Genomic DNA, 20043 nt, shown 5'->3' on the forward strand with positions numbered 1-20043 from the left:
AACACACTGGGTTTTAACTTAAACTTATTTCATTCTGCATGACTGAAGTTGAGGACGAGTATTTTAGGAAGGTCTATGACTGAGAATTTCACACCTGTCAGTGAGAAAGTAAATCAAAAGCTAAATTCTGAGAATGTGTAAACTCCTTACATGCATACTAACATTATCAATCACACTGTGTGCATGACTCTTTACACACACAAAATATGTAAAGTGTCTACACAGACTACACAACAGAAGGGCTGTGTGATGTGGGATCTCTGAGGTGTTTGGTCTCCAGTTCAGAGTCAGAGTGTAAAACTCACATACACACTTCAGTACTATGGTAAATGACCTGTCTGTGGATGACAAGTGAACGTATGGCTATATTTGAGAGAACTGACAATACTGAACACATCATCAGTGATCTGACACACACACACACACACACACACACACACAGCAGACGGGTCATAATATTGGATCCATGCTGACACTCCAATCTGCTGATATCCCACCGAGCCGCTGGCATTTTCCATTTAGCTTGCTGAGCTTTGCTGCTTTGTTCTGCACTGCAATACTCTAAAAACACACACATGATCACTGCTCTCTATATATGTAAAAACATCAAAATAAATCTGTGCAATGAATCATTTTTGATTTCCAATTCCAATTTTTGTTTTAAACTATTACAAAAACAAGATAATCGTGTGCAACTCAATACAAACTGCTGCTGGACCGATGTGTTTGTAAGGCACGTTGACTCGTGTAGCCGATTGCAACACTTCAGACCACCAGTGACTAGCTCAAGCAGAGCGACGTAATCTCATTTATTCCAATGTAAGCTTGCCGACTTCTGGCAACACAAGCGAAAGTGACCATATGGGCGTCTCCACCGAAGTTAACTCTTCAGTTAACTTTATGCAAACAATGAGCAATTTTCAGGAGCGACTACCAATGGAAGTGAAGCAGTGAAGTTCATGTCATCCATCTCTCGTCAGTTACTGGAGGGGATGATACTCGTTTGTTTACAGCGACTAGCAGGAGCGACGCAATCTCATAGATTTCAATGAAAGCGGCGACACGAGTGACAGTGATCGTTGGGGACTGGATGGGCGTGTACAGTTGCGCGACGAAGTTGAGAAATGTTTAACTTTATGCAAATTATTAGCGACTTTTGGGAGCTCCTACCATAGAGAATGAAGCAGTGGAGTTCACGTCATCTATCTCTCGTCAGTTACTAGAATGGAAGGTAATCATTGTTTATGACAATTAGATTAAGAAATGCCTGATTGAAAGAAACGAGTGACACACAGTGAGAAAGTCGTTGGTGGTCTGGACGAGGCTTTACTTAAGAAAAAGGTTAAATAAATGCATACCTGCGTTTACACGGGCAATTGTAATTTGTTTAAATGTTCAATCCGATCGAAAATGCTCCATGACAATCGGAATAAAAAGACCAAAACTGATAAAAAATCTATCCGGTTTGAAAGGGGTGGTTTAAACCTTTTGTAATCGCTCAGAAAGACATGTAAACACTCAATCGGATGGATCACTGAAACTGGGATGCTTTGCGCAATCTTCTTCTTCTTTTCTTTTTAATGGCGGTTGGCAAACACGCATAAAGTTGCATTTCCGCCACCTACTGGACTGGAGTGTGGAGCATATGCGCATGTGCAATGACATAGAAATGTCGTAATGACGCAAAGATCGCGAGCTTGTGTTGTTAAAGGAAGTCACATGAAGTGACTGTCTTGTCATTCTTAAATTTTAAGACCTAATCTAATCTCTTTCCAATCCTCTGTAAAGTGATACGACATAGCGTTGACCGGCCAGTACATGATTTATATTATACTCTGATCCACAAAGCGTTTTTTTCGACGTTGCTGGAGTAATATAGTACAAAGGAAAACTGATGACTCGCTCTTACTGTGCGTTCCCACCAGACATGGTAGAGGCAGCAAAAACGCGCTATTCACGCAAAGCTGGACGCTTGAACATTTTGAGATTACTTACTTCATTCGCTCATTAAATTCTAGTCATTCAAGACATTCACATGGAAATTCGCATCGTGGGAGGGGCTTCTGCAACTCCGCTTGCTTCCTGTAATCACGTCACTACTAGAGCAAGCTCCTGATTGGTTAACGCTCTGAAGTATCAGAGAAAGCTCTTACATATACATGTACAAAACATTGTGCAGAATGTTTACTAACAACACAAGCAGTGGACTCATAATTTTAGTTTGCATGAATTTAAACCCTTCATGTCTCGTACAAAAGCAGACGGACTCCTCCACAGACCACCCCCTTAGTAATGAGGACTGAAGCGGTCGAAAGTAGACAAAAGAGACGGATTAAAATTCCAGGTGTAAACGTGAATGTGTCTCTCTCATCCACTTGTGATCTGATCAACGAAAACACATCATATGAATGTCACTTGTCACATTTAGAGATGTCACACTTTCTGAATGGTGTGATGGTTGCACACATAACCATCTGCTGAATTACACACAGATCTTCATTATAATCTGATTATCATGTGTGTGTTATTACATAAACATGCTGACACAAACAACGCTGAGATCAAACTCCTGACACACTGTTGAAAACACAAGTGACGTTTTCTTCCTTTAGGGCTTCACTGGTCAAGTCTCGATCTCTCTCCATCCTCTCTCTTTAACACACAAACGCATAGGAAACTTTTCGTGTCTGTCTACTACTGAACAAATACAAATGAATAATGTTATGTGCTAAAGTTTATCTTGTGATCCTTTAGGACAAACTCTTCTGACCTCACCATCTGTCCATGTGAAACTAACACAATTATTATTGCCCAGATGTCTTTATTAACAGCAAAGAAAGGGAACATACAACTAGAAGTTTCTTCTGTGGTTCTCCTGTAATATCATACGTTTTCGTACTTCTTGGGTTAAATAAATGTAAAACAATGTAATCCAAACGTATTATCTTGTTTTCAACAAATCACTGTAGAAGAATTCGAGGTCACTACACATCGAGCAAAAAGCAGTTTTAATGTTTTTGTCCTTGAAATGTGATTCAAGCTCAAACCTCTCCATTCACATATCAGCCTGAAATGGATCGAGCCTGATGAGAGACCCTGAGGATTCGAGGTATCAGCGTTTACTCCCTCCAACCGTATATATTTTTAGAAAGGGATAACCAGGCACACCCATCAGCCCCTCTGACCTCACCGAAGCGGATCCGTACGCTGTGGTCAGGTGGTGAATCACACCCATACGACTGAAGCTCGTCTCCGGGCCTGGAAATGAGATCAAGGTCGCTCTCAACGCGTTCCCACCGGGACCTTCTGCCGTTCTGTCTCAATGATTCATTGCGAGATTTTCATCTACAAAGTGAAGCATTTATTCTCAGCGTGTCGTTTCTCAAGCATATGAACTTCACGAGAAGCCACTTAGACTGCTGGATGTGACCGGCTTTTCAAATCAGTGTGTGAGTTTGTGTGTTTACACGAGCGTGTGGGTGGAGATAAATGAGATTTCATGTAAACAGCAACCTCAGGAGCATACAAATGGCATCTGCACAACTGTTTAAAGAGCATTCTGGGAGATTTCGTTTTAATGTGAAAAACACTAGTTGAAACAGTTAAGAACACAGAGGTATTATTTATGAGCTCACAGTGGTCACTTTGGGTAAAATATGGAGGATATGTGCAGGATATGACACAGAACTGTGAAGTTACAGAAACATCTGCTACTGAACTACAAGACGGACACAAACATGTCCAGAAAAAACAGTCAGGAGACAAAACCCTCCTTTCAATGCCCTCGTCTTCACCCCTCGACGCTCTGATGTTATTGTATAACTTTGTCCTGCCTCTCTCTCTCTCTCTCTTTGAACTGTAATGGAAGAGCAGGCAATGCAAGAATAGTGAAGAGAATCAGTCCATCCTGTGGGAACACATGTGAGCTATCATCTCGACAGGACTCGCCCCTCTCGCCTGGAATAAATCCTTTAATGGATCCACCACTCAGCTGTGTGTTGGAGTGTGTGTGTGTGTGTGTATAATGGTGGGTGGGTCGGCTACTGGGTTACTGGAATTCTCCATTGGTCCCCCAGAGGCAGACAGCCATGCGTTAGACTGAGGTTAAATTAGTTTCATGTAGAGAGCAGCATACCAACACAAGTGTCTGGACTCCAAGGACACGACTTTAACTTCAGCGTCATTATTGACCAGTGCCAGATGAGAAAATAAAAGGAAAGAAGTGAATTTCAATCTGGACGGAAGGAAAAGTCACTAATGGAAATTCCATGAGTTACTCAAACAATCCGTCTGCTGTAGCAACCAACTAACAAGAGCTTACAAGATTAAAAGATTTTATTGAATCTGTAGATATCTAATGTCACAAGTATAAAATCAAAAAGTGATATTATTGAAGATATCAACATAAACACAAACATTTCAAATTTATTAAAAAACGGTATAATTTCTATAAAGTTCTATAAACGGTATAAAGTTCTTTTTTGATCCCATTTTTTAAACCCTAGTTAGTGTGTAATGTTGCTATAATAGCATAAATAATACCTGTAAAATGATAAAGGTCAAAGTTCACTGCCAGGGGATATATTTTCTTTAACAGAATTCCCCTTTCAAAGCCTACAGTGAGCGGCCGGTTTGGACTACAGCCCTCTACTTCCTGCTTTAATGACGTCACGAGAACAGTATTTTACTAAACTCCGCCCACAGGAATACGTCAGTCACCAGCTAGGCTAACGGCAAACTAAGCTGCTTTCGAATCACAAAAAAAGTTTCACAAAATGCCTTCCAGGAAAATATTCTTTTAAAAAATATATAAACATACAAATATATCAAATGAAAGAACAGACCCTCTCCTTTCAAACAAACAAAAAACAAACAAAACGGTAAAAAAACGTTTCATCATATCTATATTTTTATCTCTGCTTATAAACTCTTAACTCTTTCGCCGCCATTGACGAGATATCTCGTCACTCAAAAGAAAACGCTTCCCCGCCAATGACGAGTATTTCCGTCTTTCCGCAATACCGCTATTATCCACCAGGTTGCGCCCTTCCGCAACTTTTTAAACCCGGAAGTATTGCCCTATGGCAAGCGGCTGCATGTCCGTGTCTGTTTTAAAGATCGCTCTGAATGGGATCTCTATGAAAAGTCCGTCAAAAAATGGAATTATCTCTGCTTTTTGCTCAAAATGTGGTGTTTTTGCAGAAACCTACCCATACTCAAAAGCTGATTATAAAAGAACTACTGAAGGTAGGATGAGGGGTTTTGTTTTTTTGTTTTTTGAAAGCAGAGGGTCTGTTCTTTCATTTGATATATTGTATGTATATATATTTAAAGAAGAACATTTTCTGGAAGGCATTAAACTTTTGTGAAAATCATGAAAAACGCTGGCGCTGGCTGGCAACATTTTTAAAAAAAGCTGGCGGTGAAAGAGTTAAATATGGGTATTTTTCTTTAAAAATATTTTTTTAGCAAAAAGCTGAAATAATTGCATTTTTTGTTAAGGAATTTTGTTAGAGATCAGATTCAGAACGATTATCCCAAACATACACAGAGTTTCAAATTAGTAAATAACGTTTCGGCTTCAGTTTTTTCATAAATTGGGTAATTTCATCTAGTGGATAATCGCGGTATTGCAGATTAACAAATTTTTTTAAGCAAATGTTTTCTCTTAATTGATGAGATAACTTGTCAATTAAGAGAAAAAGTTAATAAAACACAACTGAGAACAATCTCTCTTTACTTACGGTCATATGGTCTGGCAGGTGGGCGGGGTCCAAGAAAAGATCACAGCGCTTAGCAACATGACCCAACTTCAAACGATCCAATCAATTCTCCATGGACAAATGTAAGTCCTGCCCTACCTTTTCATTTCAGAAGCCGTGTTACTCGGATATACATCACCACGGAGAAAATAAGACAATCGCTACTTCCATTTCATGGAGACTTTAATAATTATAAGTAAAAAGCATCTAACTATAAAACCTGATGAAGAAATCAAAACATCTCTCATATCTTTTGTTGTTTATTTTAGGGATGCACCGATATGGAAATTTTGGCCGATACCGATAACTCTATATATTTGGGGGCCGATAACCGATATATATATATATATATAGGCCGATAAATATTCATATTAATTTCACAATGAAAAACTCCCAGACCGCGGACATCTTGTCTTTGCGCTAGACTAGCATACTCTTCTTAAGGCCGCAACACGTGTCATCTTCGTACTATGTCACAGAAAGCACCAATCAAAACTCCACATGGCCAGCAATGAGCAAGAGAAGTGGTTCAACAAACCAAAATAATCCATCATTTATCGGCTTTCATTTATTGGCCTAATTTTGCTATCAGACCGATAACCGAATATATTAAAAATAAGCAGTTATCGGCCGATAACGATATGTCGCCCGATATATCGTGCATTCCTAGTTTATTTTAAGGACAGTATATCACACTTTATTATATTTTTGGGAATCTGTGAAAACCAGACTAAAGTCTCATAATCTAATTTTGAGCTTTGGAGAGTTAAAGTAGTGATTAGCATAAAATGGACAAAAATATGCAATTTGTTTTTACTGATGTAAATGATAGATTCAAAACTAAGCCTTCAAGATACAATACTCAAACTTTTATTTATAACTTTATAAATACTGGAATGAATTATCTTTTTTTAACATTATGCCTATGCTCATTATGCAAACTTGGCTTCCTGAAACATCGATTTTGATCATCTCTGTGTTCATTTTAAGCATGATTTATATATCATTCATTTCAGAAACCTCTTAAACAGACCATAACATCACATTGCATGAGCGACCATCAGGCAGTAATCTCGCTATTCAACTTTAATCTATTTAAATGTTGATTAAATTAAGTTTAGTAAGAGTGTTAATGTTGCAAAAAAAGTTGAATAATTAAAATTTCAGCATCAATGAAAGCGTGTTGTCAGAAGCTTTTTATTATTATTGAATAGGTATGTAGGTTTTAAAATATCTGTTCTCTTTGACTGGATAAACTGTTTTAAGATTCCTTCATGTTGTCATGCCATGAACAGATGCAGAAGTGTTTGTGTCTGGAAAAAGTGTTTTTTGTCCCTCTGACGTTCATGAAAACAAATTTTAATCTCTCCGGAGGAAACGTCCAGTGTCTTTCTTCTGCCAGTGAACAGTTTGGTTTATCTATTAAATCTACAGCTGGGATGTTACGTGTTGTAAATAGTTTCATTAAAGGTGCAGCATACCTTCAGCTACAACCACAAGCCGCATTGTTGTAAAAGCACGAACACAAAGGCCAAACAAACAAAGTCTGATAGATTAAGTTATGAGAAACATTCAAAAGGAAAAGATTGGGCTTATGTAAAAGAGAGAAAGAGATTCTCATTAAAGTCTGATATTGTTTAAAGAAAGGGATAATTTTTTCCATCGTGTCCTCGCTGGTCTTGTTTTAACAGCGGTAAGGGGAGATGTCAAGGCATTTTAGACAGAACGTGGCAATGCAAGCCAAGTGGATGTCCTTTCTGTAGCCGACATTAATCTTCATGTGTTCAACAGACTGACAGCACACACTTTAGGTGAATTCAGGGTCACACACTTCACATCATTCTCCCTAAAGGCCACACTGTCTTCATCTGTTTCACACACATAATCCTCTGTTCTTCACCTGCTTATTTCTCTCTTCATTCATTCATCTGTTCATGGTGTGGATCAGATTTCATCAATCAGATTCAACGACTGACCATGTTTTAATGTGTAGGTTTGTGTCAGACTTTTAATCCAAATTGACATTGAAATCTAACATTAGGTGGTTTCCGGGCAGGGTTTAGTCCCAGAATAAAATGCATGTTTGAGCGACCTTAATTTAAAAACATCTTGCACTAACATATCTTAACATATATCAGTGCCACTGTTTTGTCTCAAGATGCACATCAGTATTATTTTTTGTAAGGTTAGTTAAATGTCATAATATAACTAAGGCTAAGTTAAGCAAAACCCTGTCCAGAAAACTGCCCAATATGCTACGTACACACTAAATGCGAAGCATCCCGTTCCTCGCTTTAGATTACTTATGGGTTTTAATTTTGTATCATGCGAACATTTTCACCTTGCGTGAAGACTTGATGTGAATAGCGAGTGTTTTCGAGTCAAATGTGCTGCACAATGCCCGCCATTCACATCACCCCGCGCAAGCTTGCATCTATTTGTGTCTTTGCATTGACTTTGTATGTAATCTAATCGCGCAAATTGATGAATTGTGTAGGCCCATTAAAGATTTAGGTAACACTTTACAAAAGGTTGTATTTGTTAACATAATGCATTAGCTAACATGAACTAACTAAACAAAACTTCTACAGTACTTATTAATCTTAGTTCATGTTAATTTTAGCATTTACTAGCTTTATCTGTTAACATTAGTTAATGCACAGCGAACTAACATGAATTAACATGAATAATATAATGTATTAAAGGTGCAGTGTGTACATTTTAGTGGTGAGGTTACGAATTTCAACCAATGTTTCAGTCCACCGTTTACCGAAACGCATAGAGAAGCTACGGTAGCCACCACCAGACAAACATGTCATCTTTGGAGACAACTTGGTAAAAAAAAGTTTGTGGTCGAATGTGCAAGTATGTTCACGCACATGTAAAAAACAGGCTATATTCCAGGCTTTAGAATGACAAAAGAGTGGCGACACTGAATTCCCAAAATGTTGTAAATATCATTTCTATATCAATGCCAAGGTCAGGGGATGAATGATCAGGTAACACTGATGAAGGTTATACTGTGAATGTAATGTAAGCAGAGAACAGAGCAGTCAGTGGATGGAGTCTCATAAAGTACTATAATAAGAGAAGGATCTGATTCTGACCAAGCCTGTGACCTGACAGCAGTTATATTGGTAGTGAAAAGTTGCCAGGAACTTAAATCTGAGAACAGCAGAACGGTGAAGGGCTGACTATGTGTGTGTGTGTGTGTGTGTGTGTGTGTACGCTCTAAAGGCCAAAGGTCATGCTGATAAATTTGGAAAGAGATACTCTGGTGTCCCAAAACTGATCCATCCTGCCTGCTGATGTCAGAGCGGAGATGTGCTGACCTCGCTGTGACGTCCTGATTTATGGATGAAGAATGTGTTTCTCTTGAAGGCCTTTTTCAAAACATCCAGCCAAAGATTCAACGTAGGAATGTTCCCAGTTAGCAATAGCCGTCATTTCACCATCTATATGCCCGATATAGTCCAGCTATGAGTTACCCACGTCTAGCCAAAATAAACTTGAATTGGTAACGTGTCGTTTTTGCCAAAATATCTTGTGAGATGTCTGATATTTCTTCATGTAAGCATGGTCAACAGTGATTAAAAGCTGTTTGCTTTCATTTATTTTTGGCCTATGGTTAGACGTCTATTAAATTTAGCCTAGATAATGTCTGGGTTCTGTCTGAACGGCTATTAGACATTATATTACAATTTATCAATCATGAGACTCAATAGAGATCTCAGTTAGGGTTCATTAAAATCAGTGTTGGGGAAAGTTACTTTTAAAAGTAATGCATTACAATATTTAGTTACTCCCAAAAAAAGTAACTAATTGCGTTACTTAGTTACTTTTCACGGAAAGTAATGCTTACATTACTTTTTAGTTACTTTTGCGTTACTTTTATCTCTTTCAGGCCTTGCAGATGTTTTTTTATGACTTAAAAGTTCTGCATTCAGAAATTGTATATTTCATCACAAAAATGTTGAGAGCTGGCCTGCCATCTTAGTTTTTGACTCAAACTGAGGCGTGTACACATAGAGTGCATAATGTGACTACGTTTAGTTTAATTCAGTACATAATTTTTTATAATCAAATTATTTAAACTAAAAACTCGCATAATTTTTTTGAAAAAGTAACTCAAATATTAATGTGTAGATTTATAAAGTAATGCATTACTTTACTCGTTACTTCAGAAAAGTAATATTATTAATTGTAATGCGTTACCCCAACACTGATTAAAATATCCACTTTGTTTAAGATGTTTCTCTAAAATATGCACAAATGATATACAAGGAGGTGATCTAAAGGAAGAGTTAAATAAAGAAAAGCTCATAATCTCTTTGATTACGGACTGTGGTATAATAAAGTGATTTATTGTCTTTCCTTTGGGATTCCTTTGGGACTTTGTTGAAAGTCACGACAGAAGTGTTAATAGAGCGTCTATCAGTTAATTTGTTGAATGACACAACAGGAAAGTTTCCTCTTCGGATGTTATCTCTAAACCACACGCACGTTCTCTAGTTCTGGATATCTGTTCTCATCCAAAGGCTTGAAACAGGATGTTGTAAAATATCCATAAAGGAAGCATTAGACGCCCGATTGACTGATGATTATTACTCTGTGACCTGATCTGAAACACAAACAGGCCATGTTTCCCATGAGCCGCGGATATTTAACTGCTGTAGGTCAACACAAAGCTCAAATATAATGCTGAACCAGTTTCAATACTTTGTGTTTCTGGCAAAGAAATGTTGCTTAGCAAGTGACACTTGTTACAAAACAGTTTCACAGGAGAAAAGCTGCTAGCCTTTGTGACCAGATGTTATCTTCATAAGTGACAGTACAGAGAAGATAACACTGTCTCATCGCTTATACTTACAACTGAAAAGGTTTTGCAACAATTGGCACAGTCTGTTGGCTCTCAGGACTGAGTGTTCTGAACATTATGCAAAACTGAAGGTCTCATTAAGTTTCTTATTGGCATTAAAGCTCTCTCATCTCATCTGCCAGGTTTATGTGCGACTATATATAAACTGGTGACTGTGTGGCCCCTTTCAAGCATGTAGTGGACTGATATTTCAACCAGTGATGTGAACTCATGATGTTTGATTGGTTGGGTTCTGAATGACAGCAAGCTGGAGAGGAAAGAGTTAAATATGTGAAAGATTACGAAGAGCAACATTATGATTTATTAATAGAATAACATGAACTGATAAATGACTCACAATACAACAAGGAAAGAGGAAAAACAAGTTGTGACTTTAGTGAATCTTAACAGAAATCAACATTATAAACGCACGAGAGCCTCAGGGTCTCACTGCTGCACAAACATGAAGTGAAAATAGATTGAGAAACCTTGAGACTGTTTTTAACAGATTGACTTTCCTCACATACCCAAACATCCCCTCTGACCTACACAACACACTGATACATGGCAACACTGCATCATTAATCTTTCAAGTTATTTTAGCAAAAATGACACGTAACCAAACTCAAGTGTATTTTGGAGGTGGACTACTCATAGCTGGAATATACCGGGTCTATAGTTAGACCAGGGCTAGTCCAGTGGCGGCCCGCGGGCCAAATGCGCCCCTCCAATCATCTTCATTTGGCCCGCAAGTCATCTTTGTCTATTTAAAATCAGCGTGGTTACTTTAAGGATGCCTTTCCACTGTACACGACAAATGACGTCCAGAAAAAATGGAAGCAGAGTCGGAAAGGGGCTGCGTGGTGGGGTGCCAACTATCTGCGGGTGCCTTTCACATTCAATTTGAGCTTTGATGCACTAAAAAAAACTTGGCCGACTACACCGAATGTGAAACGCCAACCAGAAGAGATGTATTTCTGTGTGCAAGGGGAAAATTATGAATTATGAAACTTTACTTTATCAGTAACACTTGAATCCTTTAAAAACGACTGATTACTGATAAGTAAATTATTAACTATATACCACTTGAATGCTTATTCTTTATTCTGGTTGAGAAATGGGTGTTGATTATTTTTCGATAACCGCACACCTAGCTTGTCAAATGTCTTAAAAATAGGCAACAGAGCAATGTTTGTGGTAACCATGGTATAAGTGAAATAATTGACTCCAGTCAGGTCAGGTGTGCATTATTTTCTTATAATTAAACAGCCTGTCGTCAATTATTCCTTAATCCTTACTAAATATATTTGTAGATTAAAGGTGCAGTGTGTAAATTTTAGCGACATCTAGTGGTGAGGTTGCGAATTGCAACCAACGGCTTAGTCCGCGGCTCACCCCACGCTTTTGAAACACATAGAGAAGCTACTGTAGCCGCCAACGGACAAACATGTCATCGTCGGAGACAACTTAGTAAAAAAAAATTGTCCATTAAGAGCTTCTGTAGAAAAATGGCAGCACAAAATGGCGACTTCCATGTAAGGAGACCCTCAGTGTATGTAGATAAAAAGGTCTCATTTTAAAACACGGTTCATTATGAAACGTCTTTATACACCCCTGATAATATAGTTCTGAATATTATTATCTGTAAAAAAGATCCTTCTAAAAATGACACACTGCACCTTGCACTGGAATGAGCTTATCTCCTATGTTGACACAGATTTATGATTAAACTGAAATGTCATTACGACTGCCAATAGGGGGCGAACTCTGACAGTCGTGTCTGAATGTCGTATACAGTGGAAGGGCGGTTTAGCTTACATATCTTTAAAATATTAAAAAAGAAAACATAAAGTGCAATTTTAGTCATTAGGAGAAGACTGACTGTATAGTGAATACTTGAAATAAAACAATTTATGAAAGTTAAACAGTTAAGAAGTTTAAAGAAGTTTAAGAGCTTTGCATTACAGTTAGTGCTACAAAAATACATGTGTTGATTATTTACACATGCACTTTTTTGTGCAATATTTATAGTTCAACTATTAACATTTGTCTCTTGCAATGTTAAACTGCAATTGTTTTTAAAATATTACAAAATAAAATATGAGTTTTCAGTAATTAAAAGGCAAACTACTGGATACAAGAAGTGTGCATCTTTTTTTGAAAATGCTTGTTTTTTAATATATGACATATAACTAAAACAACCTATATTATTATTATTATTATTATTATATGTTGTAAATAAAAATATATAAAAGGTAAATACAGGGGTAAAAGCTTGGCCCACATCATATTTACATTTTTAAAATCTGGCCCTGGAAGAAGAGTAGTTGAAGATTCCTGACCTAGATAGTGACCATTGCTTACTGGGAAATAATAACATCATTTTCTTCTGATTGGTCTCTTACATTTATTTATCTATATTATCAATCTCTTTCTCTGCCTCTATGTACATAACTTAAATATCATTCAACTTATAACTTCTTCTTATAAATCTGCCTTACTGACTTGCAGGTGCTGCCATTACATTCAGTAAAAAACACTGAGTTTTATGTTGTTGTCCAATATTGTTACGTCATTCAATTTTTATCTTAAACTTGTGTCTCCTGACACATAGCAGATGTATAATCCTGGCTTCATTTAGAAACTCTTTAATATGCATAAAATACTGACATCTTTCTAAACATGTGGCAGGTTGGTTACTGTTGTCATGGCAACATGTTTCCTCCTGAGGTGTGATGATGGTCCCACTGTCAAAACACATGTGCTTTTCCATACAATGAGCCTTCATATGCTGCAGTTACTGCAGGTTTACAAATCTGAAAAAGTGTAATTGAGCTGGAACGTAGCAGAAGAGATGATCAATATCTGTGTGTTTACAGAAAGATTATGACATCAGAGACATCAGCAGACAAAAAGTGAACGAGAAATACATTCAGAGGTTGTGTATTTTATTTCACAAACAAATGTGATGAAGCATCTTTTCGCATTCTGTACTCTTTGGTAAACTTGCTTCACTTTATTCTGGTCTAAACTTGCTTTATATCAGAGCAGTATAATATTGTATATTCATATTGTTTATCAGAGGCTTCAAAGCGCTGTGTATTTCACATAAAGACATCAAAGGCTTTTTCATATGCAAATTGTTGCAGCAAGGCTTCGTATAAATACAAAAACAACACATTATAACGTCACGGTTATTCATAATTCAAGTTATACATTTTCTCAATGAATATTTTTCTTAAAAATAGGAATATTCCTGTGGCAACTAGAAAAAGTAGCATTTTCTTGTTAAATAGTCATAAAATGAAGTTAACTGACTGTTAAAGTAGTTCAAGTGACTGGACGGGTTTAAGGGTTTAAAGGGTGCAGACTGACAACTGTGACATCTGTCAATGTGTCGAATGACAGCGGGCAGGACTCATGGACAGAGCATTCAGCTGTAACTCGGCCTGACTGCAGGTGTCTCGTTTCATTTGTCCTTTTCTTATCCTGAAAACTCAACGAGTTACAGGGGTGAAACCAGGGACCAGGCTGATATTTTAAGACTCTTGGCTTGTATTTTTAGGGCAGCTGTACACCGCAGCGTTCATCACATTTCAGGTATGCTAAAAAAGCAAACGAAACGCCAGCTTGCTGTAAGAGGACAGCTGGTGAGGACAAAGAGAGAAACACACAAGCTCCGCCCATTTCTCACACATAAGCTCCACCCACCTCCTCATCATGACCCCTGCTAACAGTCTGCCATCTTTTCTCATATTCAAATGTATTTTTAGCGTCAACGTGGTCCAGTAAGGCTCATGTGTCTGTATGACAGGACTGAAGTGTAATGAAATCACTGCACCATCTGTGTGTGTGTGATAAATAAAACAGAAGTCGGCTTATTCTAATATAAGATGAAGATAGTCGCTGGGTAAAGCTACCGATCGCCCAGAGGCATTTTCACAACCCGGCAAAACCTCTTTTTCATATTCAAAAATTATTATTGACCTACATAGAAGGTTTGTGGCTTTATTAAGTGCAAAAATAATCCAGAGACAGTTTTTCATGTCCATTTACAACCCTTAAAATGAAATGGCCTATTATTACCTTATTTGAAAGGGTCATGAATAATAATGTTAAGCTTTGCTCTGATTGGTTGTTTCTAAGAGCAGCTCCTTCAGTAGCTCTGTGTGTGTGTAAACAGATCTTATGTTTGAGTCTGTATCAGATGAAGAGACAGATTTTAAGGAATATTCAATTGTTTAAAGATTGTTAATGGACGTTTCTGAGTGATAAGTTTGTGTTTTTTTCAGTATGGACCTGCAAAACGTAACTGTAACATCAATAGTAGAACTTCAGCCTAAACGCTAGCATGTAGCATTAACTAACTAGCATATAATATTTACTAACATGTAGCGCTAACTCCGCAGTCACAACTTTGTTTTTAGCATTGTAACAAAATTATATTTAATTTAATGTGTAATGTAATGTTGGGGTGTACATCTCGACTGTAATGTTACAGTTGGTGTTATGTTGAGATTGGTCTGTTTTCTTTTGCATGCACGAGGTTATTATAAGAAAATGGAAACAATCGTGTTTGAGGCTCATGATATGTTATTATCACGTACAGAACTCTTATTATAAAACATCTCGTTCTCATCCTTCATTCTGATTGGTTGAAATGCGTTCCAAGCTGTGAGAAAATACCCCACGGTTCAGTCCACATTACATAAGTATCACTGCGCCATTGTTGCTACATACTGATTTATGAAAATAAACAATACACTCTTTAATTATAATTTTAAATTTTTCTACAATTGCACAATTAATGGCGATAACCAGATAAATGTCAATAAATATTGTTGCGTCATCTCGTCAATAAAGACAAAAACGCTTCTCTTTATTGTTCTTTAACATCAAATCCATATTTCCACTATTATCCACTAGGTGGCGATCTTACCCAACTTAAACACTGATGCATTCACTCAACACTACAAACACTGTGTAAGTTTTGATCGTGGATCAAAATCTCTGAATCTGATTTCTTACAAAAGTTCATCACAAAATAGGAATTATTTCAGTTTTTAGCTGAAAATTTGAGAGGTGATAAGAGGTCAAATGAAGGTAAGATGAAACATTTTTTGTTTGTTTGTTTGAAAGCGGAGGGTCTGTTTTTTATTTGATATATTTTATGTTTATTTAAAGAAGAACATTTTTCTGGAACGCATTAAACTAAAACTGGGTGGCAACATTTTTTTTTAAAAACGCTGACAGGGAAAGAGTTAAGCATGCTTCCAAGCATATTTGATCACTTCAACAGATACGATATTAATGTTAATGTATAAATTAGATGAATGGTGATTTATAAAAATAAACACCACAGTCTTTAATCATATTTTCATTGTGTCTTTGCTGCGTCTGTGTTGGTTGGGAACTACGCTCTGTTTCAGCCACACTTGATTCTGAGGAACTACTTTGTTTGGCGGAAGAGTAATATTTGTACTAATATAATTACAACTTATTTTATGAAACCATGCTACGCATATGAAGTAACCGTTTTATAAAAGCAATAAGCCCCACGAAGCAGTGCTTAACAACGCCCATTGGCTGTTATAAAATGCACTGGTAACCCACTGCTTCGCAGGGCTTATTGCTTTATTATTCATCTATGCCTAACACATTCTACAGCACCTTTAAAGCTATTTTTTTATTGTATTACTTTTTCTTAAAAATGTTCATGTAAAATGGTACATTCACTGTAATGGAAAAATATTGTCAAAAATATTCTACAATCTTATTAAATCATCAGAAGAGATTTAGTGAAAAAACATTACAGCTTTAATCTTTACTTTTCATTGGTTGCTGGATGAGTTTTACTGTACAATTCACTACTGTAGAAATGTGATCATGACTGACAGATTGTAATGACAAAAGGCCAATTATCAACAGCCAATCAAAACTCTCAAAAATGAGAAGTGCTGCATTGTATTTACTGTCATAAAAAGATTCACAGGAGCTTGTGCAACATTACAGAAGAGAGAGAGAGAACGATTGCATCATCAGAGGCTCGTCTCTTTCTCCGGGAGACGTTTCGCCCTCAGGCATGTAAACAGGAAGCGTGAAGAGACTCATGATGAATATGGAGAGATAGATAGATAAAGAGAGCGAGAGAGAGACTTTCATCATTTCAGTATTTCCTGAGGCTAGCTGGGGGGAAGAATCTAGAAAAGAGAGAGAGAGTGAAAGACAGACTTGGGCAAACACAGTTTAACTGGAGATGTTTTCAAACCTTTCATTCCAACCCTCCTCTGAAAACACGACCCATGGCGCTACCCAAAATATTCATGTGCCCTGAAAGAAAAACTTCAAAGTAACACTCGGACTGAAGTGGAGTGCTGATGCTCGAGTGTCTCGTGCAGATAAATAAAACACAGCTCAAGAGTTATTGTGCTCTAAATAATTCAAAGTCATCTGTTTATTTTCAGATTCAGAACAATCATAATAAATTATTAATGAAGACGTCTCTTCACCGCTCGCTGCTTTAGATATCAAATTAGACCTTTGGCAATTTTTATTTTTATGGAAACTAAACACAAATTAGAGCTCTTTTAAAGATCAAATAGTCTTTTCAACTCAACTCACATGTGTCCTCCTCTTGACTTTTAGATCTTTTGACATCAAAAACGTCAGATCTGTCATGACACGAAAGTCTTCAGTCAAACATTTCTCATCAACTTCTGCTAAAGCAATGCATCTGTGTTCTCATGTGCGCATTTCTTTGATCTCTCTGTACTCTGACCATATGCAAGAGTAACATTTGAGTAATTTTAAGAGAAACGTCTGAAACCTTTATAGTCTGACACAGTAAACTATTAAAAACAACCTCCTCTTCAAGTCTGGGTAAAGACCCAAAATGGTTGCGTTGTGTTTACATGTTGTAAAAACAGTGTGGTAAATCTGCCTCCATCTTCCAATTTGCATGAAGTCCCCATCCAGACATTTGCTCTTTGCTCTGTCATGATTTTTAAGTAGCTCTACCCTCCCATAATTCCTCCTGTCACAAACACACACACGGCCTGCTGCGAAGACGTGATGAAGTGTAAATCTCACACAGCCGAGCATTTCCTGCATCTCTCCGGGCTACGCCGCAGAGACCCCGTTACACCAAAACACACTTATTATGTGCCACGACAACCGAAAACAATGCCTCTTCCCCGGTGATGACTATTCGTGGATGTGTAATTATTGGATGGTAATATAATTTAAGGGGAGTTCAAAGGGTTTAATTGGTATGCTTGCATGCAGCTCGACGTGATCAATGTCTGTCTCTTCTCGAAGGCTTTAATCAGATCCATTGCAGGAGGAGACGGCGTGCGGAGCATCAATCCCAGGCCATCTGCAGTTGGAGAGCGCTCTGCCAAATGTCTCGGGTGGATGTGCCCGACCGAGGAACTGAAGAGAGTCTGTGAACAGGTGCAGATTAACACGCTGCCTCCTGACTATAAACACAACACTGGGCCCGTTTGGTTTGCTTCAAAGCGTTTCTTCCAAAACGTTATAATAACATTTCGCATTATTCGGTAGTTCGCCTTATGGAAAATCTCATAAACTTATTGACCACAGTATTGCTGTGTATAAAACCATTCACTTATATAATATTCGATATAAAGCGAATGACATTTGAGTGCATTATATGAAGAAAATAACGAAAATGACTGAGCGATTTCAGACACTGATGTAAACACCATGCGTTAGAGACTACCGTCACATAGATTCGTCATGGTCGTAAAGTATATTTATTTACATTTGTCATATTCACTATACAAAGCCACCTTTCCACTGCACGCGATGAATGACGGACGATAAACCGGAAGTCATTCATTCCCTATGGAGAGTCGCAAAGGGACTGCGTGAGGTTAAGCAAACTTCTTTGCGACTTCCACTAGGGGGCGAACTCCGATAATCGTGTCCGAATAGTGTGTACAGTGAAAAGTCGGCTTAAGTCGATAATAAAGAAAATAAAACAACTGCTTTTCATGTTTATTTACTATTTTGTTAGTTTATTTATTCTATTCACTAATAATATTTATAATATTTAAAATAAAAATTACTGTCTATTGCATTTATTTATTTAATTTTTTTAGAAAGTAAAAAATAACTGTCAACAAGAACCAACGCAAGTGTATAAACATAAATTTGCGTTGTATCATGGTAAAGAGTGAGTTAGCGAGTATACAATGAATGTACGCTTCCTTGGGTAAAAAGGATTATTAGGAACACCTGTTCAATTTCTCATTAATGCAATTATTTAATCAACCAATCACATGGCAGTTGCTTCAATGCATTTAGGGGGGTGGTTCTGGTCAAGGCAATCTCCTGAACTCCAAACTGAATGTTAGAATGGGAGACACAGGTGATTTAAGCCATTTTGAGCGTGGCATGATTGTTGGTGCCAGACGGGCCAGTCTGAGTATTTCACAATCTGCTCAGTTACTGGGATTTTCACGCACAACCATTTCTAGAGTTTACAAAGAATAGTGTAAAAGGGAAAAACATCCAGTATGCAACCTTTCTGTGGGTGAAAATGCCTTGTTGATGCTAGAGGTCAGAGGAGAATGGGCCGACTGATTCAAGCTGATAGAAGAGCAACTTTGACTGAAATAACCAATGGTTACAACCGAGGTATGCAGCAAAGCATTTGTGAAGCCACAACACGCACAACCCTGAGGCGGATGGGCTACAACAACAGAAGACATACCGGGTACCACTCATCTCCACTACAAATAAGAAAAAGACTACAATTTGCACAAATGTCTGATGAGTCTTGATTTCTGTTGAGACATTCAGATGTTAGAGTTGGGCATCATTTAAATGCCACGGCCTACCTGAGCATTGTTTCTGACCATGTCATCCCTTTATGGCCACCATGTACCCATCCTCTGATGGCTACTTCCAGCAGGATAATGCACCATGTCACAAAGCTCGAATCATTTCAAATTGGTTTCTTGACAATGAGTTCACTGTACTAAAATGGCCCCCACAGTCACCAGAACTCAACCCAATAGAGCATCTTTGGGATGTGGTGGAACGGGAGCTTCGTTCCCTGGATGTGCATCCCACAAATCTCCATCAACTGCAAGATGCTATCCTATCAATATAAAAATGCTTTCAGCACCTTGTTGAATCAATGCCATGTAGAATTAAGGCAGTTCTGAAGGCGAAAGGGGGTCAAACACAGTATTAGTATGGTGTTCCTAATAATTCTTTAGGTGAGTGTATACTCAAAATTAGAGTGCGTTGTAGGTAAAAATTTGTGAATGAACACTATATAGGGAGTGGTTTCAGACATAGCAAGTCTGACATAGCAACCACCCCACACTCTCGAGCAACAGCACACCATTGAGGACCACTAAATACATTTAGAATTGCTTAGCAACACCCTGG

General features: G+C 37.7%; 1 long non-coding RNA gene across 5 annotated transcripts in view; it reads right to left on the minus strand.

The window, feature by feature from the left end:
* The window catches only part of LOC129427516 (uncharacterized), a 73499-nt gene that overhangs the window by 50689 nt on the left and 2767 nt on the right, over nt 1-20043 (minus strand). Inside the window, exon 4 of one of the 5 annotated variants that reach the window (XR_012373310.1) lies at nt 15861-16820. The exons of the other annotated variants lie outside the window; for them this stretch is intronic. This is a non-coding gene — a long non-coding RNA (uncharacterized lncRNA). Of the gene's footprint in view, nt 1-15860; nt 16821-20043 lie in introns of those variants that run through there. 5 annotated transcript variants of the gene reach the window in all.

This window comes from Misgurnus anguillicaudatus, chromosome 14 (assembly GCF_027580225.2).
Source record: "Misgurnus anguillicaudatus chromosome 14, ASM2758022v2, whole genome shotgun sequence".
Lineage (NCBI taxonomy): Eukaryota > Metazoa > Chordata > Actinopteri > Cypriniformes > Cobitidae > Misgurnus > Misgurnus anguillicaudatus.